Raw genomic sequence first — 24,150 nt, forward strand, 5'->3', positions numbered from 1 at the left:
GACATTGTGGTAAGTGAAATAAGTCAAACAAAAACAAACACTGTAGGATATCACCTATATATGGAATCTAAAAAAATACAGCAATCTACCGAATATAACAAAAAGAAGGGGAGACACAGATATAGAGAAGAAACTAACGGTTGCCAGTGCGGAGGGGGAGGAGGGGGCAATACAGGGTGGGGAAGTGAGAGATGTAAACTACTGGGTGTACGATAGGCTCAAAGATGTATTGTACAACACAGGGGATATAGCCAATATTTTGTAATAACAGTAAATGTAAAGTGACCTTTAGAAAGTATATAAAAATGTTTTAAAACAGAAATCATACTGAAAATTGGAAACAATTTAAATGTCCATCAACAGGAAAATGCACATATAAATTATTGTACTTCCCTACATGGGAATCCTACATAGTGAGGAAAGTACATGAACTAGACAGATCTTTACGTGTCAGCATGGATGAACCTAGCAAAGATAACACTAAAAAAAGCAAGTAAGAAGAGAAAACATAGTAGAATACTATATGAGGTTGAAGAATACTTAAAAATGTAGCCTAAATAGAAAGACATCCATGCAGTGATGGAGACCAAGTTCAGAGGAGTGGTTACCCAGGGTCAGCTGGGGAGTGGCTGTGTTTGGGAAAGTGGTCACAGCAGGCTCTTCAACAGGAATGGTAATGTTTCAGTTCACACGCTGGCTGGAGGACGGAGGAGTGTCTGCGATATTATAATGTGAGCATGCTGCATGTGAAAGCCATTGCTGACCACATCTAGGGGATCTGATACGCGGGAGCTGGTAGTGGGTGGAGGCATCCAGAAGGTGGTGGTAGAAGAGGAACGTTGTATGCATAACGCCTAAGGCCTGACCAGAGGACGACCACTGTTCTAGAAACTGGACACAAATCCAACTTCTACGACCAATGTTAAAAGACAAACTGAGGCATATTGAAAATAAGACTTTACGTGAGCAAAAATAGATTCAATTCAGGCACCACCAAAGCGGAAGCGGTGAGGAGCACTCCAGCCACAGGAGCTGCAGAGATGTTTATTTTAAAAGGGCAGAAGCAAAGCAAGGAAATGACTGACTTGCTATAACTTTAAAGCCTAGTTGGTGGTTTGTGACTGGTTGTCCTCAGCAGTGTTCGCCACCCTGAGGCGTTGACAGGCTTAGATTTTTGTTGGTTTACATAGGCGGCCGCATCACTAGAGCCACCGCAGGCTAACGGCCTCCTTGCAGGGTTAATTTACTAACACCAGTTGTCTGAGTCCTTACTCTTACTCAGTCACTTCACTTCCTACGCCTCAGTTTCTCTTCTGGAAACTGGATATTCAGTAGTAAATTCTCTGTGGAGTTGTCAGTACCAAACAAAGTGATTATTAGTAACCACGATCATGTCCTGAATGCATGGAACACATCACCATTTGCCAACTACCGTGTCAAGTTAGCAGAAACTACAGAAATTAAGAGCTCTCCACATAAATTCACACACCTGTGCACCAGGTAAAGGACCACAGGCAGACGTTCACTCAGCCTTTCGTGTGTCCCTCACGGAGTGCACGCTCTCTCCTGGGTGGGGGGAGCACAGACACTTACGGGAGTTTACTTTTAAAATGCGTTGATACAACCAGGTCTCAGTTTTGTTTGGATGAGTCAGCAAACGCTTTTTGGAAAGCCCAAAGTCTCCACACCTCGTACGTTTCGCGTTGCCTTAGTCTCAGAGCTCAAGCCCCTACTCTTCAGGCCGCGTCACCGTGGGAGACAGGGCTGCGTGCGGACGCACGGCGAGCGTGCAGACGTCCTCGAGCCCCGCCCCAACGGTCCCGCCCGCTGACGTAAACCCCAGCCCCGCGGCGTGGAGGGCCTAGATGCCTGCGCCAACACCAGGCCACGCGGGGTCTCCGGAGCGCGGCATGGGTGGGTTGGCGTAGCTGGGGCCCGTGGCCCTATGTCTTCTGGCTGCGACGTCGGTCCTGCGCACGCTGCGGGGCCGCAGCCGCCGGGCGGTGGGCGCCCGAGGGGCCGGGGCCCCCAGGCGGGTGTGGCCATCGTGTCCGCAGCCAGCGTCCCCGAGGCCGTGCTCGGGCCATGATCACTCGGTGAAGCTGCGCCGGGACAGCGTGGCCGACTTCTTTCCGCGCTCTGAGGACCTGTGCGCGCTGCAGGACTTGGTGCCTCTGCCCTCCGTGCGCGCTTCCCTGCGGGACGCCCCGCTGGACTTAAGGCCGACCGCCTCCGCGGGGTGCCCTGGGCGCCGCTCCTGAGCACCCGCTGCCCCTGAGCACCCGCTGCCCCTGATCTGTATCCAGAGCTTCTTTCAGCCACGGCTTGTCGAGACAGGTTTGTACTTCCCGCTTCCAGGGCCCCTCGTGTTGGCGCTGAGAAGCGGGGTTTTCGATGGTGCCAGGTGGAGGGTGGGCACTAGAACCAGTGCCCAGTGCCCGGGTGTGCGTGCACTAGACGGGGCGTGCGGCCTAGGACTCCTGCCGGCTCGGTGACCCCGGCCGAGTGCCTTAAGGCTTCTAGGTCTCAGTGTTCTCATCTGTAGCGTGGGCTTAACAGGTCCCAGTCTCTGTGGTGGTTACAAGGATGCACTGTGTTAATGCTTCTAGACTCTACAAAGTAGAACACTTAGCACAGTTTGGAGCATCGTTCATTGTTGCACAGATGTTACCTGGTCTGTTGAATGACTTTGCCTGGTACACACCAAAGCGATTAGGAAATGGATATATCCCAGCTTCATTTCCTTTCCATTCAAACGGTTCAGGAAAAAAAATTTTTTTTCAATACTCGTATCATATAGTGCAAAGATCACCGGTGTGAAGGCAGCTTAGGGTTTGAATTCCAGGGCTTATGCTGTCTGTGGCCTGGGCAGGTTTCTTTTGGACTACAATCCCCACACTTGTAAAATGACATTAATAACCACTCTTTCTGTGGGTTCTTAGAAGTAATTAAGCAGGTTATGTGTGTAAAGTAGCCTGGCACTTGAATGAGTTGTCAGAACCAAGGGCTGCTGGAGACGATGCTTCTGCCCTAGGTAATCTCCCCTTCTACTGGGCGGCAGGTAAACACAAGCACAGTAGTCAGTGCTGTGGAAGAAGTGAGTTCTGGTGCTGCAGAGCACAGAATCTTTTTTTAAAATTTAATTATTATTTTATATTGGAGGTTAGTTGATGTACAATATTGTGTTAGTTTCAGGTGTACAGCAAAGTGGTTTAGTTATTCATGTATCCATTCTTTTTCAGATTCTTTTCCCGTACAGTTTGTTACAGGCTATGGAGTAGAGTTCCCTGTGCTATGCAGTAGGTCCTTGTTGATTATCTATTTGATACAGAGTCGTGTGTATATGTTAATGCCAAACTCCTAATGGATCCCTCCCCCCGATCTTTCCCCTTTGCAGAGCACAGAATCTTGGAAGGGAAAGTTCAGGGTAGGCTTCTTGGAGGAGGTGCCATCCTTTCTAAGGATATGTAGAAGGTCCTGGGGTGGCAGGAGGGAGCAGTGTGTGTCAAAGTTTGAGAACTATAAGAAAATATGGCAAAACTAAGGTATAGGACTGGAACTCAGGGTTTGGGAAAGAAATGAGAGTTGATACTGGAAACTTAGTGGGGCCCAAGAGAAGGGGGCCTTGTTTGTCCTGTCAGAAGTTTGGGTGTTTATCCTGAAGGCTGTGGGAAACACCAAAGAAGAGATGGACTTGTGGTTTAGAGACTCACTCGGACCTCCATGTGGAAGGCAGTTGATTTGGTGCAGGCTGAGTTGTAATCTGAGGGTCCCACTTAAGTTATAAAAGGTGGGACTGGATTTTGCAGATCTGAGAGAGAATGGGTGAGGCCTGGTGACCAGTTAGAAAAGGGAGGGCAGCAAGCGTGGGTGACAGTTTACAGCTGCATCTTTTTGAGAGATACAGAGCACGGTAGGAAGGTATTGGGGGTGGCGAGAGGATCTTACTTCATCTTCAGTGCTTTAGAGGGGCCTGGTAGACGGGTCTGGACCCAAGGTACAGATCTGGGCTTTTTGGGAGGACAGGTGTTTGAAGGCATGGTAGAGACTTAGGTTACCCACAAGAAGATCCAAAGAACCATAGGTCTGAGAGATTTTTAAGTGGGTATATTTGAGGATGTTTATAAGCTGTGAGAAAGTAACCAGCAGAGTAAGGGTGTGAAGATGTAGGAGAGGAAATGATTGTTCATTTGTTTTCAAAAAGCTGAATACTCATCGTGTGCCTGGCCCTTTTCCAGGATCTGGGGTTCACACCATCTGTTATCTCTTCTGCAAGGATAGTTCAACTCATCCCCTGGTGAAGAGAAGTCAGATTATTCTTTGCATCCCATTCAGGTATAAGAACTGTTCTGTACCTCTGAAGGGACTTTACTTAACCAGAGTAATAAGTTAGAAATCAAAAGAAATTAGAGCTGGAAGGGACCTTAAAGGCCACTGTACTTAATTTTGCCTAATATTTTACATTGAATGTAAGAAAAATTTATTGTAGAGCCCAGTCTCTTCAGAGTTCCTTCACTGAACTTTCTTTATGTCTTGCATCCAGTGGGTCTATCTTGTAAATTTTGGCCTCCTCCTAAATTTGCTTCTTCATCCATATTACATTTGGCCCAGACTATGGCAGAAACTCCTGGGTGGTTCACGGCCCCTGGATTCAGTTCCTCTAAGTTCATCCGCCTGCTCGGGTTAAGTGATCTTCTAACATAAAAAGATGTGCTTAAAATAATGCTGCTAATGGCTTGCCCACACAGAGTTACTGCATACTAGCCGCCCAGCGTGTGCTCTGCACGGAGGCGTGTAGTCTGAACTGTGTTCGGCCAAGCCTCATAGGGCTCTTTGCCCTGAGGAAGGGGAGCTTTTTGTGATCACTCCCTTTATCTTGTCGGTCCTTCAGCAGCGGGGAGCCTTTTTCTAATCAGCGGAGGCACCCTTACTCAGCCAGTGGTAGCCCCAGGTCTCACCACCTGTGGGATACGAGCCATGCTTTCTCCCAGGCTTGCTTGGGCCAACATCTCTTTCATTTCTGTCTCTTCTCACACTTGGACCCCTGGCCTTTAGTCATCCCCACCTGCAGTATTTACAGTGCCCAGCAGGAGTCAGGCTTGAGTGTCTTTTCACAGATGTTCCCTCTGCAGTTAATGCACCTCCTACTCCAACTCTGCATAGCCTCATCTTTCTAGATTCTGCTTCAGGGTTATCATGAAGCCATCACTTGGATATAACATTCTGCCTCCAAAGGAACCTCTGTGCATAAAGGTTATGTTTCTTTATCTCATGTGATTGAAATTTTGAGTTTACACATGTCCCTCCTTAATGAAGGCTTTAAGGGCAGGAGTCGTTTCTAATCCTTAGCACAGAGCAGATGCTTTTTTTAATGCTTTTTAATGATGATAAAATGTGTGTTTTAAATCACTTATTTTACAATAATTTTGCTTTAGCTTCTGGCAGAAATAAAGTTTACAGAAGTCGTGTTCCTGCGAAAAGAAATAAAGATGTGACCTTCCAATTGTGTAAAGCTCTTAAACGCTGTGTAAGTGCATCGGGTGCGCTAAGGAACGTGGAGCTAAGTGGGCTAGTTGTGAGAGAGAGAGGCTTAACTATGTTAACAAAGGTAAGCCTTCATTGTGTCCTGCCAACATTTGATAGTTGCTTTTGGGGCAAATTAAACCAGTAAAATTTTAAACTCTTCCTCCATATTAAAGGGATTGAATAAATTGGCCACTTTGGTGCACCTGTGTCTTGCGAATTGTCCAGTTGGAGATGGAGGTTTAGAAAGTGAGTTTCAGTCTTGTTTATGTCTCTTCCCATCAGACTGGTCTCGTGATTTCCTACACACCATGTTACTTCCTGTCTACCTTTTCTTGGTGTTGTTCATGCCTGGATTGTCTCCTGTACCTGCTCAAACCTTGGTCCATTCTCATTTGTACCATGAAATTTTGTCATGCTGGATACTGTCAGAACTAATTTTACTTAACTTTGTGTTAAGCCACAAACCACACATTTTGTATATTTTCTGTGTTTTGTGTTTGTCTATATTTTTATGGTTTCTCTTCAAGAAATATTATGGGAAGGGAAATAGCAAGATGTAAAGAGCAAAAAAGTCATCATTCTCTTTAAATTGTTAGAACATCTATCTGCAATCATAATTATGATGCACTGTGTTATGTGTTAAAATAGTAAATACATGTAACGTCCCGTAGGAGCAGCAAACTCAGTGGTGTTGGTGAGGGTGTGTCATGGAAGTAATCACAAAGCAGGTGACTGTTGGTTGGGGTCCTGAAACATTAGTGTGTGTTCCCTGTGTCCAGTAGTGGTCTGAAGGGGTAAGGAAGCCTGCCTTTCAATTTGAGGGAACAGAGGGTTTGAGGTCCTCTCTCTTCTATTGCTCTGGTACACTGCATAGCAGCTAATAAAATACTGGGTTTACAGTTGACATTTAAATCGTGATTGATCATCAAGATTGGCATGTATCATTGGAAATGAAAATCGGAAGAGTCTTATGCTTTTTAGGTTTTTCTTTTTTTTTTTTTCCCTTTGTCTCAAAAGTATGTAGTACTTTACTGAGTGGTTGGGAAGAAAGTTTGCAGTATTCAGTGTATTCAGTTTTAGTACCTAAATAGAATTAAACTGTTGCTGTAAACTGGTATAACACTTTGTTACTGACAAATTTTAGAATGCATCAGTTCATCAATCACCTGTTTGGGAAGATTGTAGTTAATGATTTTAAGAATGTGGCTGTAAACCCCCAATTGACTCAAGAAAAGCAGATAAGTCAAGATTGACAAATGTATAGGCTCTTCATCTTACTGTGTGTGTGTGTTTTTTGTTTCCTTTTAGTTACTTGTCAAGGTGTAAAGAACTCTATCACTCTTAAGACAGTAAACTTCACGGGGTATAATCTGACATGGCAGGGAGCAGATTACATGCCCAAGATCTTAAAGGTGATTTTATGTTTAAACTTTCATAAAAACATATGTGATTGAAACACATTCATACATTGACACAGATGGCAGTCAATTTTTTCTTTTGATATCTGTGAGTGCATCTTTCGTTTTGTTGAAAGAATAAGACCAGTTTTCAGTTTGGGATTCTACCATTTAGTAAAGATAGTCCACTTAATTTTAGAAATAAGAGATTTAATATATAATACATAATAATACTTCTATGTATTTTTAGTTACTGAAAACATTGATTTTGATGCTGTGAAGAAACTCTGCCATTATAGTCTTCAATCTTTAAATGAATCAAGTGTCTATTAGCTACTGTAGTTTGTAAACTAATAAAAATCACTACCTCGGCAACTTGTAAATAGAGTTTTTAAACCAGTGCCTTCACAACTTTACAGTGGTTATAATTACTGTATTTAGGCCTAAATTATTTAATAATTTGACATGAAGCCTTTTTAATAGTTCGATGGTGCAGACCAGGGATAGGTAAACTATGGCTGGTGGGCCAGATCAAGCCCGTCGTCTGATTTTGTAAAGAAAGTTTTTTTGGAACATAGTGGCACCATTGTTTACATGGTAGCTATGGCTACTTTCAGCCTACGCCAGTGGGGTTGAGTAGTTGCAACAGAAACTGTATAGCTCACAGAGCTGGAAATGTTTAAATTTAGATTTTGGAAATTGAAAAATTCTTTGAGCCTATACAGGGCAAGTCCATTGACCCCTGGGGTAGAGAACAGTCAAGAACTTGGGTGCCGAAGCCAAATGGCTTAGGTTCAAATTCCCTTTCTCCCTTTTCATAGCTAGTGACCATGGACAAATCACTTAACGTCTATGCCTCATTGTGAGGTTTAAATGAACTCATTTGTATAAATAGTGTTTGGCACATACTAAGCACTGTGTAAGTGGTTGCTGTTATTTCTGCTTGGAGCTTTTATAAGCTATTGTTAATGGGAAAATGACACTAATGATTTTCCTTTTAGAGTGTCAAAGGCACTTTGAGTCTTTTATGTTTTCAAAAATGTAACAAGACATTTTTCATTTAAAGTCAGTGTTCCCTCTTACCAAAATTGATTTTATGAATATAAAGAATTGAATGTCTTTAAGACAAGACTTGTGGTTAAATGTCAAACCATTATCTTCCCAAGGCACATCAAACTGGCTGTGCATAGTCCAGGCCTCTAAAGTTTGTGTGCATACCCTAGGTAGCATGTGAGATCCATTTTGTAAATATAGTTTTAAAAATAATGCCTGGGACTTCCCTGGCAGTCCAGCAGTTAACACTCTGCGCCCCCAATGCAGGGGGCCTGGGTTCGATCCCTGCTCAAGGAACTAGATCCCACATGCAATAACTAAAAGATCAGGCAGGCCAAAACTAAAGACCCGGCACAGCCAAACAAACAAACAAATAAATAAATAAATATTTTTAAAAAATAAATAAAATAAAAGAATGCCTTAGAAGTTAGGAAAAGAAAATATTAGAACCTATTTAGCTTTGTATCATTTAAAAATATCTATGTATCTTATAATGTACATAAGTTATATGTATAGAACTTTGTGTATATAATTTGTGAAAAAATAAGATGCGTATTAAAAAGTTTTCTTAGCGGTTGCCCAGTCAGGTGTTTGGAGGCCATTGGAGGACAGAAAGATGAAATTTAGAGCCTCAGCAATGATAGAATTTAGAACCAATTCCCTGACTTAGAAGATAAGGAAATAATTCTTAGACTGTAATTGAGTTGTCCAACTTTACATAAGTGTTCATAAACAGGTCATCCAGTGGCTGGAATCTAATCACTGACCGACTAGAATGTGGGTCACTGGACTCGTAAAGCAGAACTGACTATTTAATTTCTCAGCTTGGCTCTCCTGGCATATATGCTTGATATGTGTGTGTGTAAATCTCTGACATAATAAGCCATACTCAGTAGGCACACCCTGTTTCCTTATTGAAACATCCCAATTTCGTCCCGTTAAATCTTTGCAGTATCAGACTATCAGAAGGCATGAAGCAACCTGGGCTGAGAGTCTTCGTTCCAGGAGACCTGATCTTGACTGTATGCCTGGTTTGAGGCGCATCACTCTGAACTGCAACAAGCTCATTGGTGACCTGGGTGCTCGTGCTTTTGCAGAATCTCTTAGTGAGGATTTATGGCTTGGAGGTAAATTCTAAAATGGAAAATATTGAATTTTTAATATAATATATGCTTAGCTTTTGGCATGATACTGTTGTGATAGGATTTTTTTAAGGCCTCATTTTTCTGATCGTTTTTATGTTGCTTTTAAACTTTCTCTAAGAGTTACATATATACTTTACAGAAAATACAGAGTAACAAGAGAACAATTACCTATACATTTAATACCCAGACATAAATCACTGTTCATTTTGGTGTATATATTCTCAGTCTTTTTATTGTTTTCTATAAATATATTTGTACACTTAGGGATTACAAAAATAGAATTGTAGTATACTTGCTATTTCATATTCCTGCTTTTTTCACTTAATGAGGCATCATGTAGTATTCCATCCTATTGATGTCCCATAGTTTAATCAATTATTTGCAATTAGATTTAGACAGTTTGCTTTTCCCTGTCACAAACAATGTGAATACATTGTATATACGTCTCTGTGTCCATCGGGATTGCTTCTGTAGAATAAGGTACTACAAGTGGAATGACTAAGTGTGACATATTTTTAAGACTTTTGATACACATGGCCAAATTACCACCCAAAAAGTCTATGCCAATTTGTAGTCCACCCCAAGAGTGGATGTGAAGCCTGCCTCTCACAAACACTGGCTGGTAGCACTTTTAAAAAACTGTAAGACTACAAAAATGAGTACCTCTCCCTTTTTTATGCAAGTGGGATTAATCCAAATTTTATAACTTTTTTCAGTTAATTCAGTATGACCATCTTAGCAAGTCAGTAAATTTGCATCTACTGCATCATTTTATTTTCTTTTTTTTTGCGGTACGCAGGTGTCTCACTGTTGTGGCCTCTCCCGTTGCGGAGCACAGGCTTCGGACGCGCAGGCTCAGCGGCCATGGCTCACGGGCCCAGCCGCTCTGTGGCACGTGGGATCTTCCCGGACTGGGGCACGAACGTGTGTCCCCTGCATCAGCAGGCGGACTCTCAACCACTGCGCCACCAGGGAAGCCTTACTGCATCATTTTTTTGGTGACCCTTCAGTGTTCCATTATATGAATATGCCACAGTACACATAGCTTACCCAATCTTGTATAAAAGGTATGTCCAGTTTTTCAGTTACAAATAGTACTCTGATATATATCCTTACCTATATCTCTGACTATTTCTTTTGGTTAAATTCGTAGAAAGAGAGTTGTTGGATCAAAAGAGTATAGACATTTTAAAGACTTTTCGTACACAATCTTGGCTTAATCTGATAGGAGAATAACCACATTTTGTTTTGTTTTGTATTCGTTTGATTTACTGGTGAGGTTTACTGGCTGTTTGTATTAATTTGGCTAGTTGGTTAATTACACCGTGTGTCCATTCTTCTGTAGTGAGAGTTTGTAAGGGTTGTATCATATCCTGTCAGATCCATACGTCTGACTTGCTATTTCTGTATGTCATGGGGTGTTGAAAGACCCCAGTTATTTTAATGGGATGGTCCACTCAACACTTCAGTAAATGACTCATGATAGTTTCCTTTCATGTAATATTTTTTAATACCTGTGCTTTTGCGATGACCCCTTTTGTTTAAATGAGTAGGTTGTTCAGCCCCAGAACTACTAGAATTCATGATCATTTGTTCTGGTTTTTGTCTGACCTTTTACTGTGAGAGTTCTTGACCATCATAATTTCATGATAGGTTTTTAGTATGTATTCTCTATTCACACATTGTTTGAATTTGTTATTATTTGTATCCTAGAAAACGGTACTTTTCTAAAGTTGTACTTCCCTTATGGTTTTAGCAGATAATTTTCTAATTAAAGTGATTTATACCTGTAAATTTTTCTTATCTCTACTGTGAATAGAGGTGAACCTAGATACTAAGCCTGCTTCCACCAAGAGCATTATTTCCTTCTTGTGCAACCTCTGAATTCTTGAAAGGAGCACTTTATTCATTTGTCAGTTTCACAAGTAATTTTTTTAATACCTCTGTGTGCCAGATGCAGATTTAGGCACTACGGATAAAGCAGTGAACCAGACAGACAAAAGTCTTGCCCTCATGGAGCTTACATTCTAGTGAAGGAGTTCAGCTAGAAATGAGTAAACAGATAAGTAATATAATTTTAGAGAGTAGGAAGTGCAAAAATATCTTAATGTAAGGAGAGTGAGTGGGGGCAGGTAGGACTCCATTGGACAGGTATGTTAAGGGACAGCTTCACTGGAGAAGTGGCATTTGAACGGAGACCTGAATGAAGAGAGCGGCAAGCCATGGAAGAGCTGGTGTAAGCACATTCCAGGACAAGGGGGCAATGAGTATGTGGGCATGTAGATGGGTGGAGTATTTAAGGAAAAGCAAGGAGGCCAATCTGGGCAGAGTACTGAGTGAAGAAGAGTGTGGTATGACATGAGGTCAAGGAGCTAGCCAGGGGTCTGCTCTTGTAAAGTCTTGAAGGCCAGAGTAAAGATGTGGATTATTCTAAATGAGTAGAGGGTTTGAACTGGAAAAGGCATGATCTAAGTCATATCTGAATAAGGTGACCTGGTATAGAGAAGGGACTTGGGAGTATAAAGAAGAGGAACAGGGAGACCAGTTAGGAGACTATCACAGTGCTCCAAATAAGAGATGTTTATGGCCTAGGTTAGGTTGAAGTTTGCAGCAAGTGAAAAGTGGTTGAATTCAGGTTGTGTTTTGAGGATGTAGCTATTACACATTAGATGTGATGTGAGGTATGAAGGAAATAGTAACAAGGAGACAAGTCGTTGATGATTATGTGTGCAACTGGGTGGTATCACTTAGAAAAAGGGGGCTGATGGGAGGAGCAGCTTTTGAGAGAATATCAGGACTTTGGTTTGTTATCTTAGATGCCCTGGTTTGATATCTTAGATGCCTTTAGGTATCTAAGTGTCTGGACGGTGCTCAGACTGTACTTTCTATCCAAAGGTATCCAAAGCCACTTTAGATGCAAAATGTTTAAAGTTGACCTTGCTGCTGCCAAAATAGTAGCCACTGTGGGCAGTCTGCAAGATGGTATCTTAGGTTTCTGAGGAAGAAATTAGAATACACAAAGGGGGAAATAAGTGTATAATTACATAATGTAGATTTCATATTTAAATTTATGGGAAAAGCAATAATTATTTGGCTTTTGGTTTTAAATGGAAATAGCCACTCATTGGGAAATAATTACTCTAATTTCAATTCATTTTACTTTAGATCATTCTGTGATGAAAACAGTTACCAGAAAAGTTCTCCAGATGGAAGGAGTGCCAAGTCAGAGGTATATAACATGTTTCAGTTCTCTTGGAAGAATTTCTCTTTAATGGTTTGTTTTTCTTTCTTTCTTAAAAGAAAATTATCAAGGTACTTTCTGCCATCTTAAAACTAAGTTTTTAGTCAAATCAAATGGCTTTTCTGTTTTTGAAAATGTTGTGTGATGATTTAATTTAGGTTCCCAGATAGGCAGATTGAAAACCTTTTAACTTTTTATTTTCTGGAACATATAATCGTTAGTCACAAATAGTCTTTTTTTATTTTTGGTGATAAGAATGAATAGCAGGAGCACCATTTGTGCAACCAAATCTAATATGAAACTGTTTCTTGTGAGTAAATTTGAATTTTGAAACAGCAAAACAATAAGGTTTAATATAAAGCAAAATAAATTTTTTATGTTTATGATCTGCCAATTTCCCAGGAAGAGTTTTGTGGTGAGTTGAGTTATATACCAGATACATTAAAATCACCAACGGACAACAGATCTTTTATTCAGGTGCCCTCTGAAAGTTTTAAAAATTTGTTGACTTCATATCACTAAACGGTCCACTTTAAAATGGTTAAAATGATAAATTTTCTGTTTTGTGTAGTTTACCACAATTTAAAAAAAATGTGTTGTTTGAAGATTTGTGGGTTTTATAAAGGTATTGTATTAGCATAAAAATGAAAAATGTAAAAGACCACCTCTAATCCCATTATCCTATCAAGCAATATTTACATTTTATTTTCTCTTCCTGCTGTCTATAAACATAATTCCACATAGCTTCAATATAATTTGCCATTCTTATCTTTTCACACTAAATTTAAATTCTATGATTCCTAGTTATACTTTTTAACATTGTATTCACAAGGTTTCATTGAGTTGGTCAATTTTTTAAATTGGTGAAAAATTGGAAATAGTGTATTAAATAAGTTGTTAAGAGTGTTTATGAAGTCAAAAAAAAGCTTATGATTGTCTGCCAATTGTTATTTCAAGAGAGTGATATTTTAAGAATCAAATAGTACATACAAAGAAGTTAAGATTTGTGATATCACACTAATTAGATATTATTATTAAAAATTTATATCATATGTAAAGCGTTCTTAAAATAGCTAAGTTGACTTTTGCTATGATATTCGAAATGGAAATATATATAAATAAAACATGTATATGTAAAACATATTAGGAATTCTGTAAAATTAGTACAGAATAATAGGGCATCATGGAATGAGAAGAAAACAGTCAAACATTTTTTTATCTTTAGCATGATTAAACAAAGTGGAAATGTAACTGAAGTATACAAGCTCATTGAGCTATTTTAAGAGTAATTTTATTTCTTGGGCTTTTTTTTGTGTGTTTGCCTCAGTTATTTGGAGACATAGAGGTAAGCCTAATCAGTATCTGGGTATATACCTAGATCCAGGTGAGTATAGGGGTGAAATAATGGTGTGAATTGTGTCACATTTATATTGTAATTATGTATGCCTAAAAAGAGATGGGAACTTTTATTAGAAATTTTTTTATCTCCTAACAAGAAAAGTGTAATTAAAAAAATTTTTAATACAAATGTATTTGCATTAGTTTCTGAAAGTAAAGGAAGGGTATACACATACAAACCACATGCATACAAACATTTTTTGATGGTAATTAAGTTAAAAAACACAATGAAATAGCACAAAATGAACTGAGCTCCTGTATTTTTTTAAGAGGCATGTAAATCACACAGGATCATGTGGTGATTGTCAATAAGCTACTCTCTATGAAATATTTGTCCTATATTACTGCATACACTCCATTTTACCCTGCATCCTAATGCTGCTAAAATATAGTAGAAAGCAGCAGCATAGCACAGGGAGATCAGTTTGGTGCTTTGCGGTAACCTAGAGGGGTGGGAGGGAGGCTCAAGAGGGAGGGGATATGGGGACATGTGTATGCATATGGCTGATTCGCTTTGTTGTGTAACAGAAAGTAACACAGAATTGTGAAGCAATTATACTCCAATCAAGATCTATTAAAATAAATAAATAAAATAACATAAAATATAGTAGCTTTGAAGGATAAATATAACCATTTTAACCTATGATGTTTGTTTTCAGTAAATTCAAATTAAATATTTAAATGTGAATTTTAATATATGGCTTGTTCTAAGTAAAATATGAACACGTAGGTCTAGTTTTTGCAACCAAATGTTTCATATAAAGATACTTGCCTCTGTACCACTGAAATATAGGATAAGTCTCCACATTTCACTCTTTTATCCAGTGGGTTTCATTTGTTTTTTTGTGTGTTTTCTATATGAAATCAAAGGAGCAGTGAAGGTTGACAGGCTTATAGGAGGGTAACATTGACTCACCTACCCCCCAGCAACTTGCAGCCTTATAACTTGTATTGTTTTTACATAGAAAAATTCATCTTAAATTTAAATTTTGGCCTACTTTTGAAGATTCTGTTTGGCAGAAGTCATGGGTGTATCTGTGTTTCTGTGTCCTTGAGATTCAGAAATGCCAAAGGTGTTCTAAGATTCAGTAAACTTGAGTGTTTCTGCATGACACATAAAAGGTATCATACTTTGGGATTTTTTAAAAAAAATATTTTTCATTTCTGCACATCTCAATACTTTTGTTTTAGTTAAAATAACTTGTTACTGTAGAGAACTTGTATTTTTTAAAAATGCTGGCTTATGTAAAACCTTTGTACAAAACGATCCTCTTTTTAGTGGGCTTGGCATCATTGCCAAGTGCCTGTTTGATTCCTTTCAAAGTGTACACGTGTGACAGTTGCTCTGGAGACCTTTGGTGCATCTTGATTCCTTCTTTTCATGCTTTGTCAAACACAGGCTTGGCCACAAGGCAACCTGCAAGTAATGGAAGGAAACACTCTGCTGGTAAAGAATGTTAGGGTCCTGAACCTCTACCACCTGGTGTGTCTGGTTTCCGGCCATGGCTACTGCAGAACGTGCAAAAAGCAACAGGTAACCTGCTTGCATTCCCTGTCTTTTTCAGTCATTCAGAGTTCTTTATTTTGGAACTTCTATTATGTGGGTGCTCTCTGGTGCTTTCTATAGAGGAAAAACGGTAACTCACACATGGTTTCTGCCTAATGAGCCCTCTAAGGAAGAAAAACAAAAAGTAATTGGGAGTTTCAAGTTGTTTCTCAAGTGTCACAACAGAGGTAACCCCGTGGGAGTCTTGAGGAGACTAAAATTATCACCAATTGTGCATGTGAGAAAAGTTTCATTAAAGGCAGGTGTAGTTGAGCGAAGCCCTACAGCACAGAAGTAGGCATTTCGATATGTACGAATGGGAAAAAAGACATTGTAGGCATGGGAAATAGTTCAATGCAGAATGGATGAAAAATATGCATTAGACCAATTCTAAATCAACTGGCTTATTAACTCAGTAAATCAGATTTAGTGAGTCAAACTAGCTGTACCTGATTTCTTATCCAGGGGATAGCTGTTCGTAGTAATTTTTGTCACAGAACAGTAAATAAAATGGTTGAACTATAGCTTTAGGCTTGCTAAGTGAAATAGATTGCTCTAGATGATGTTCAGGTGACTTACTTGGTAGTATTCACGAAATTGGGGATTAACAATTGCTTAAGAAAACAAAGAGAATTGATTTTAAATAGTACTTGAAGTAGTTACTGTGTAAAATATCTGTTCAGTTGCTCATGTTAAATGGATGTTTATAATCCCCATTGGACAACTGACTAATTTTTTGCAAATGATAATGTGAATTGCTGTTGCATAAACTACAGTGTTGAATCTCCAGTCTCTGCACTTGAGTTTAACAGCTCTGTGGTTTCCTATCTTCTTCCTGAGACACTTAATCACAGGTCCATCCTCGTCACACAGGGTGGTAAATTAGAGAACGATGAATATCACCATTTAAAGAAGTGAGACTGAAATCTCAACCATCCTGAACATAGGAACTGAAGGGGTCTCTCAGCAGTTCAGAGAGTTAGTACTGAGCCAGTCGGCTGAATACTGTTCTGTTTTCTCCGTAGCAGAGCCCTCCAGGTCCTTGTTTTGAGCCTATTTATTTTTATACACAATTCTGTATGGATACCGTACATAATACTAAATAGTTGTATTAACTGGGTTTAACTGGTGATGTATTTACATGAAGATCTAACTTCGTTTTGTTGATATCTTTTTAGGGGCTTTCCATTCATCAAAGCTCGTGATGTATGTAATCAGTTGCTGGTGTTTAGCTGTCATATTTATGATATATAGGGCTTGAATTGGGAAAGGTGGACGGTCATTCTTCTTGCTTTTTAAACTGACTGAGCCTTACAAGAAGCATTTTCCTCTCAGAAATAAATCCATGTAAAACACGTTTGGTCGATCTCCCAATGCAACTGTGTAGTTGTGTGGATTTGGCACACAACTGGCAGCCTTGTGGTTATGTCTGTAAACAAGGAAGCCTGTTTTCCAGTCTGCAAATCAGCTGTTACCCAGTGAAACGAACTTGACTGCCATTTCTGACCCCTCACATGGAGCTGTCATACTCAAGAATGTTCACGTTTTCAGGAAACGTTGTTTGCAGGCTATATGTACAAATTCCTGATCTGAAAGCCAATATAAAGCAACATCTCCCAAACCTCTGCTCCCTCACCAAGGCCACACACATTCCCTCGCTTATGGCCTCATGGCAAGCTAATACTGTCAGTATCAGATTCTCCTTCCCAGTGGTACTGGGAGACTGCATAGTTGCTCTGTGAAAGGCACCACTGCTGAGGTTGAGAGAAGAGCATCTTGGGTGTCAGTCCTGCCCTCGTATGCCCAGAGAGAGGGGTATGCACCTCATTGTCCCGTTAGGGTATTCCTATGCTGCAGGGTTTGCTGCTTGTTGTCAAAATGATGTCCTAGTGACTTGTTTTCTGCGTGGTTATATAATCCCAGCACGCTTCTTTATGATCTGTAGACTTTTATGGGGTTGTGGCCAGATCCATTTAAAAATGTTTGGAAATGTCCTATTGAACAACATTGCAGTGGCAGTGAAGCTTGATGGGAGAATTGTATTACTGTTACCCTAGTTTTGGCTTAAGGGTGGTGAGAAGATGAAATTTTTGATGGGTCAGTTTTAGTTATGTATGTGTATGTGGTTTAGTTTTTTAAATTCTAATGTCTATTATTCACAGCTTAGATATGTTGACTTTCTGATTATTCATCAGTCCCTTAACTGATGTATTTTCCTATGAAAAACTACATTTTCTTCCAGACTGTTTTTGTCTGATGGTGAAGAATAAATTTTTCATTTGCAGTATAAAGTTGATCTGAGAAAAAATGTTTACCTTGGATCGTCACTTGGCTTCTGTGAAAGAAACTTAATAAAATAATATGGGCAATTCCCATTACTAATCCTAACCATGTACAACAGAGGTCTGTAGAGTAACATAGCAAAAATAAGTTCCTGTACTTTTACTTAGTCATTGCCTGTTTTAGACTAAGGAGCAGTGAGAGACATTTATAAATAATGATATCTCAGATCACTTTTGTTAAATGTCCTCTAATATTTGGATATTCTGTATCTGGCTTGTGTTATCTTTTATACAATCTTGTTTTCTTTCTTTGCGCTTTAACAACTCTGTCGTCTCCTATCTTCTTCTTGTGACACTCATGTCCATCAGAATTTCCTGTGACTTGTGACAGTAGAGAGTCCTTCCTCCTCAGAAATCAAAGAGGTCGATGATTCCTCAGAAAGTGTTCAGGAAGAGCCAGAGAAAATCCGTTTGAAACAAGAGCATTGCAGGTACAAAGTTATCACTTTAAAGCTATAGAGAAGATTACTTTTCAAATGGAAGCCTGATTGCAACACTGCACAGCTTGTGTGAGGTTTCTGTTTTCCCCTCCCATCTGCATTGTATCCCCTTGAATGGTTCCTTAAGCTTAGACCAAGGTGAATGGTGGACATTTGAACTCTAAGAAATAAAAATCAAAACATGTCGTTAGTAATATATTTTCCTTTCCCTAGAACCTTAGTGTATTAGATTTAGGGAGAACCTTAGTGATCATAAGATAAGGAAATTGAGTTCTGAATGAATATAGTCAGCTGATTCAGTGCTCTTGTTTTACAGATGAGAAAATTGACAGTTCTAGTTGAACTCTCTTTTTATAAGAGGAAAATATGGCCTTATTTTAAATAAAAGTAAAGTTGAAAAATGTTTTGATGTTGATATTCTCCTTTCCTAAAATAAAAAATATCAAGAAGCTACATTATATTACCAAATAAACCTGACCTCTAATGTCATTCCATACTTTTGTTTGTATGGACAGAAAAGAAAAATTGATTTTCATAAGAAATTTTTGCACCTCAAAAATAATATATTTATTTTATTTCAACTTTACTGCAGAGCTGAACATTTCTAGTAAATAAAGGAACACCATTTGGGGGGGACCTTGTCTTTGTGCTACAAAGTCCATGTTTAATTTTTAAAAATTATTTAATATGATTTTCTTTTCATATGAAACATGAAACTTGACAGGTTTCAGAACTAATTATCCCATTATTGTAGGACTACGGGAATTACTCTTTGATTTTCAAAAGAGAAAGTTAGATTTTTGTTTTTTAATGAAAATTAATGATAATATAGAGAAATTTTAAGAAAAGAACTTAGAAAATTATGAAATGTTAGAGTAGGACAAATCTATAGTTCATGTAGTCTTACCCCCTTTTGTTTTATAAATGAGCACCTACAATTTGTAGCACGTAAGTGGTTTATTAGTAAATGGCAGAGTCTGACAAGACCCTAGAGCATCTAACCTGCATTCCTTGTCATTTTAGATGTGGTGTATTCATTTCCTTCACGAGTAGACCAGGAGATTGTATTTCTAAAAGCAATGATAGACACAGGGGAAGACCAAGAAGTTTAAACACTGGGATCACAGAATAGCAGATTCAGAATGCACTGAGAACCCTTTTAGCTCTTCTGCGTTTTGACAGGACACTACAATGATGGTATCAAAGTGTTTTAAGTATATAAGGCCACAACAATCAAGAGATTTCAACATAGTTTTGAAAGACGGAAGACAGGTGGGAGAGTGTGAAACTGAAGCAGTAGAACAGAGGAAAAGCATCACCTAGAATAGGCACAGGGACCACCTGCAACTGAGGAGGATTCTGACCCCACCTGCAGAAGTAGCCCCATGCTCAGGTGCGCATGTAGGAGAGAGGGTGGAGTTAGTTAAAAGTGTGACTGAAATAGGGGAGCTCATTGAAGGGTTGTGTTTGGAGGAGTGGACTCCCAGCCCCGCCCTCACACTCCTGAAATGAGATGATTTCATTTTGAAAACAGTGAAACTGGCGAGATCTAGGGCAGCTAGTGTGAGTTTTTACACCCTAGAAAATTGTGTTTGGGGGGGATCCTGTTACAGTTACTCCCCGCTTTTTCCTGCATAAGAAGCCAATCAATCGTTGACTTCAGGGAGCTTTCTGCACTCATTCTTAAATAGAAAATAACTGTCAGTTGCCTGATAGTTGAGTAAAGCTTACAACATTAGAGAGGGGGAAAAAGAGTGAAAACATATCCTAGTAGGACCAGGGACAACTTAGGGAACAAAATAATTTAAGAAAAAACCCGGGCTTCCCTGGTGGCGCAGTGGTTCAGAGTCCGCCTGCTGATGCAGGGGACACGGGTTCGTGCCCCGGTCCGGGAAGATCCCACATGCCGCGGAGTGGCTGGGCCCGTGAGCCATGGCTGCTGAGCCTGCGCGTCTGGAGCCTGTGCTCCGCAACGGGAGAGGCCACAACACTGAGAGGCCCGCGTACCGCAAAAAAAAAAAAAAAAAAAGAAAAAACCCTAATTAGTATCCTGAGAGAGGTTTAAAAAGAGCTAGCAACTATAAAATAAGACTAGGGTGTTAATGAAAAAGAGAATGGTCCAAAAGCAAGAGAGGTCTCCTGGAAATGGAAATATGGTTGCTGAAATAAATTCAGTAGGAATTTAAAAAATTTCGCAGTATATAACAAAGAAACACACAATGGAAAATGTGATAGAAATATGTTAGAGAGGCTGCATCTGGGAGATCCCACATGTTACTATTAGAAACTCCAGACCCAGAAAAAAAATGGAGGGAAGCTGTCAAAGGGCAACAAAATTCCCCACAGCTGAAAGTAGACATCAGGTTTCAGATTGAAAATAGTTATGCAAGATGAGCAAGAATAGACTCATACCTAGGCACCCTTCATCATGAAACTTTAAAATACTGAAAAAATAAAATAGAATAAAATACTGAGATGATACATCCATTCCAGAGAGAAACCTACTGGTCACCTAAAAAAAAAAACTTAAGGGCTTCCCTGGTGGCGCAGTGGTTCAGAGTCCGCCTGCCGACGCAGGGGACACGGGTTCGTGCCCTGGTCCGGGAAGATACCACATGCCGCGCTGCAGCTGGGCCCGTGAGCCATGGCCACTGAGCCTGCGCATCCGGAGCCTGTGCTCTGCAACGGGAGAGGCCACAACAGTGAGAGGCCCGCATACCGCAAATAAAAAAAAAAAGTTAATATCTGACTTTATCATACTTGTCAACAGCACCATGGATCCTGGAAGGCATTAGAAAGATACCTCCAAAGTTTTTCAGGCACATAATTTTCACCCTAGGGGTTTGTATCCAGCCAAACTATCAGTCATAAGTGGAGGCTGAAGAAGATATTCTGTACACAAAGAAATTTGAAAATTTTACCTCCTGTGCTACACCTTAAGTTATTTATAAAAATAATCCAGCAAAATGAGGCAATAAACCAAGAAGGAAGGTAATAGGGGATTCAGTGCAGATTGCAGCTAGTCTAGGGTGGAGAGGCTTCTATTGATTGTCTGATTGAGAGCTTAGAAACACCTTGAGGCATATTGTACTTACTAGGTATTAGGCACTGTTGGAAGGGAGGAGGGGGAGGAAGAGGAGAAGGAACTTGAACTCCAGAGGAGAAAAGGCTATATGGACATAAACCTGAAGCAAACTAAACTATGGTTGATTTTTAACCTACTATTGGTGAGGAAGGGAAGAATCCACTTAAACTTGACACTATAGATGTCCCCCTTTTCAGTGACACACAGGGGGTAATGACCACCTATCTAATTTGTTGTCCAAACCAGAACTTGTCCAAACTCCTTAAACTTCAGTAGTGTAAGGAGGCGCTCTAATGCTGTGACATCAGGACAACAGGTATAAACTGGAACAGCCCAAGGCGGCTTGGGGTATGTGGTCACCCTGCACAAGGGCAGTGACACCTGCCCAGTATGGAACGAGGTATAGTCTATACACAGAGACACAGTACATCTGCAGTGGGCAATATTAATTTAATTGTAATAATGGCAATACTGTCTTGGTTTGCAGCTTTTATTGTCAACTTGCATGTAACCACAAATAACTAAAGTAAGCTCTACTTAGTGTGTATTAGTATTAACTTGGTATGTACTGAAATGTATTGTGTACTAGTACGTATTTAGTATATATTAGGCTCTAAGTGTTTCTGCATATATTAACTCATTGAATCCTCTGAATAGCCTTATGAGGTTGGTGCTAATATCATTCCTACTTTTGAGAACAGGAAGCTAAGACAGGGAAGGAGCTTGCCTTAGGCTGTGCCTAATTTAAGGTTGGATCGAGGCTTTGAGTTTAGGCTCTCTGCCTGTTCTCTTAAACCTTACTCCGTACTGACTCTCAAATAACAGAAGACTTAACTGCACATAGAATATAAATTTCAACTTTGACAACGTAAAAGCTAGGTTTGGAAGGTAGACAGGAGGTAGAAAAAAGGGAAGATGGTATGAATGTCCTCATTTTACAAAGCGTGACATTGAGAGAGTTTCTAGTTGATCAACAATGTAGGTTTTTAAGTGTATCACTACAAGTGAAAGAGATCATGAGCAGTGGAATAACTCATGATGACATAACTTTACTGAGCAGTGTGGATGTAGGAAAGAGTGTAGAGGAACTAAACCCTTACTTGTTAGTAACTCAGAAAGTGAACAGATAATGCCTCCGATTTAGTGAGAAAATAGTCATGTGAGAGTATTACTTGGAAATGGAGAAGAATTCAAAATGACAATAGTTGGACCTCCCTGGTGGCGCAGTGGTTAAGAAACTGCCTGTCAAGGCAGTGGACACGGGTTCGAGTCCTGGTCCGGGAAGATCCCACATGCCGCGGAGCAGCGAAGCCCGTGCGCCACAACTACGGAGCCTGCGCTCTAGAGCCTGCGAACCACAACTACTGATCCCACGTGCCACAACTACTGAAGCCCACGTGCCTAGATCCTGTGCTCCGTAACAAGACAAGCCACCACAATGAAGAGTAGCCCCCGCTCGCCGCAACCAGAGAAAGCCTGCATGCAGCAACGAAGACCCAACACAGCCAAAAATAAATAAATAATAATAAATAATAATAATAAAATAACAATAGTTGACGTAAACCTCATAAAAAAGGAAATCCATACAGCCAGTAAACACAGAAAAGTGTACGACTTCATTAAGTAATAAGAGAAAAGTGAGTCAAAACCAAGGAAACTACATGCCAATCAGATTGACAAATACATAAATAAAGTCTGGTAGTATCAGGTATTGTAGACCTGAAGTACTATGGGAATCTTCTACCCTGTTTATACTGGAGTATAAATCGACACAACTACTTTGGAAAGAATTTAGCACTCTCCATCAACTGAAGGTATATAAATAGCCTGTGAGCCAGCAGCCCTCACCCCCGCCCTGTGTAAATGCACCAGAATAACGGGTACAGCAGGATCCCTGTCTATGATTTGCATTAGCACAAACTGAAAACAAACCAAATGTCCATTAAGAGTCAAAAATTAAATAAATGATGTGTATTCGTACAGTGGGAAAACTATCCAGCAATAAAATTGAATGAACTAGAGCTACAGGCAGCAATGTGGATGAATTTTTTAAACCAATGTTGAGAGGAAGAAATAAGATAGAAAAGACTTCATATACTATGATCCTCTACATAAAGTTAGATGTTGACACAACTAAACTCTTTTGTTAGGGATGCATACAGGTTAAAGGAAATGATTGTCAAGAAGTGAGGATGGTGTTTAACTGGGAAGAGGGAAGGAGCTTGTGATAAGAAAAGGATATGGGGGGGGTTTTGCGATGCTGAAAAGTATCAATAGTTTCAGATTCGAGTACTGTTTATGTAAGTATACTCTTTTTATTTGTCACATTGACAGTTTTGTTCTGTGCACTTCTCAGTACACATACCGTATTTTACAATTAAAAACCTGCGTAAAGAATCGGTCGCTTCTTGAGTGCTGGATGTGGGAGTGGGTTGAGACCATTTCATTTTAAGCCCTTCACTACTGTTTGCATTTGCATGTTCATTCATTCAGCATTAATTGCACATATTCTATGTACCAAGCACTCTTCTAATTTTATATGTGTTTTAACTCATGTAATCCTCACAAGAGCTCTGTCATATGGGAGCTTATCTCCATTTTATAGATGAGGAAGTTGAGGTCTAGAGTTATAGAACTTGTCCAAGGTTATATAGCTAATGGGTAGTGCCAGGCCCATTGGCCTCAGAGAATCTGAATTTTTACAATATAATCTAAAAGAGAAATTTAATGACTAATTATAAGCAAAAAAAATGCACATTAAAGAAGATGACAAGTTTTCATCTGTCCAGCTAGAGAAAAACACACAGTCTGTCTTTCACTCACGTACATCTTGTATTGGCAGGGATTTTCCTTATTAAGCAATTATTTATTGACCGTCTGCGTTGTGCTAGGTACAGGTGCTGGGGATAAACACTTAATAAAATACACCCCCTATCTTCAAATAACTTGCACTCTAAGTGAGGAAGGGAGCCAACAG

At 39.8% G+C, this 24,150-nt stretch overlaps 1 pseudogene across 1 annotated transcript in view; it reads left to right on the plus strand.

Moving 5' to 3' along the window:
- Positions 1-1,712: 1,712 nt before the first annotated feature.
- The window catches only part of LOC307070040 (centrosomal protein of 78 kDa-like), a 30,350-nt pseudogene continuing 7,912 nt past the window's right edge, over positions 1,713-24,150 (plus strand). The window contains exons 1-9 of the transcript in view: positions 1,713-1,832; positions 1,929-2,337; positions 5,436-5,608; positions 5,700-5,772; positions 6,835-6,938; positions 8,929-9,103; positions 15,160-15,294; positions 16,485-16,540; positions 17,958-18,079. The product of the transcript in view is annotated as a centrosomal protein of 78 kDa-like (transcript). The remainder of the gene's footprint in view (positions 1,833-1,928; positions 2,338-5,435; positions 5,609-5,699; positions 5,773-6,834; positions 6,939-8,928; positions 9,104-15,159; positions 15,295-16,484; positions 16,541-17,957; positions 18,080-24,150) is intronic.

This window comes from Hyperoodon ampullatus (genome assembly GCF_949752795.1).
Source record: "Hyperoodon ampullatus genome assembly, contig: scaffold_519, whole genome shotgun sequence".
NCBI lineage: Eukaryota > Metazoa > Chordata > Mammalia > Artiodactyla > Ziphiidae > Hyperoodon > Hyperoodon ampullatus.